The 1,206-nt window shown below is 39.1% G+C and overlaps 1 pseudogene; it reads left to right on the forward strand.

Annotated features, from left to right (window-relative positions):
* The first annotated feature begins 204 nt into the window (after nucleotides 1-204).
* LOC122473033 lies at nucleotides 205-919 on the forward strand (annotated as a pseudogene).
* The last annotated feature ends 287 nt before the right edge of the window (nucleotides 920-1,206 follow it).

Genomic DNA, 1,206 nt, shown 5'->3' on the forward strand with positions numbered 1-1,206 from the left:
AATTGATACATTAGCTCTTTCCCATCTTGCAAGTTGGTGGGCGAAAAATCTGAGAAGATTGATACTAAGGAGAAGAAACCTGAAGCCAAAAAGGCTGATGCTGGTGGCAAGATTATGAAGGGTAACCTCAAGCCTAAAACACCAAAGAAGGGGAAGCCCCACTGCAGCCCAAACCCTGTCCTAGTCAGAGGAATTGGCAGATATTCCCAATCAGCTATGTATTCCAGAAAGGCCACGTACGAGGAAGTGTTCAGCAGCCAAATGCAGGGTTGAAAAGAAAAAGGAGAAGATTCTTGCTACTGTCACAAAACCCATTGGTGGTGAAAAGAATGGTGGTACCAGAGTGATTAAACTTCACAAAATGCCTAGGTATTATCCTATTGAAGATGTGCCTCAAAAGCTATTAAACCATGGCAAAAAACTTGTCAGTCAGCATGTGAGAAAACGGTGAGCTAGCATCACTCCTGGGACCATTCTGATCATCTTCACTGGGCGGCACAGAGGCAAAAAGGTGGTTTTCCTGAAGCAGCTTAGAAGTGGCTTGTTTCTTGTGACCGGACTGCTGGCCCCCAATTGAGTTCCTCTGCATAGAACATACCAGAAATTCATCATTGCTACTTCCACCAAAATTGATATCAACAGTGTGAAAATCCCCAAATATCTTCACTGATGTTTACTTCAAGAAGAAGTTGTGTAAACCTAGACATCAGGACAGTGAGATCTTTGACCCAGAGAAAGAGAAGTATGAGATTATAGAGGTTGGTCAAGAAGCTATGGATTCAAAAATTCTGCCAAAAATCAAAGCTGTTCCTTAGCTTCAGGGCTACCTCCACTCTGTGTTTTCTCTCACAGATGGAATTTATCCTCACAAATTGGTGTTCTAAATTTCTTATACAGAACCTAATTAAATAACTGATCCACTTCCAAAAACATAAAACAAATGATAAATAAAAAATTGATAAATTGGACTTCATCAAAATTAAGTGTTTGTGCTTGATTTTGCTTTTATTTTAGAAAGTCAAAGAAGCCACACAATGGAAAAAAATATTTGCAAATCATATATCTGATAACAGACTTATATCCAGAATATACAAAGACCTCTTATGACCCAATTATAAGAAGACAAACAACCCAAGTAAAAAATGGGCAAAATATTTTAATAGACATTTACCAGAGAAGATACATGAGGGGTACCTGGGTGGCCCA

This window comes from Prionailurus bengalensis, chromosome B4, assembly GCF_016509475.1.
Source record: "Prionailurus bengalensis isolate Pbe53 chromosome B4, Fcat_Pben_1.1_paternal_pri, whole genome shotgun sequence".
Classification (NCBI taxonomy): Eukaryota; Metazoa; Chordata; class Mammalia; order Carnivora; family Felidae; genus Prionailurus; species Prionailurus bengalensis.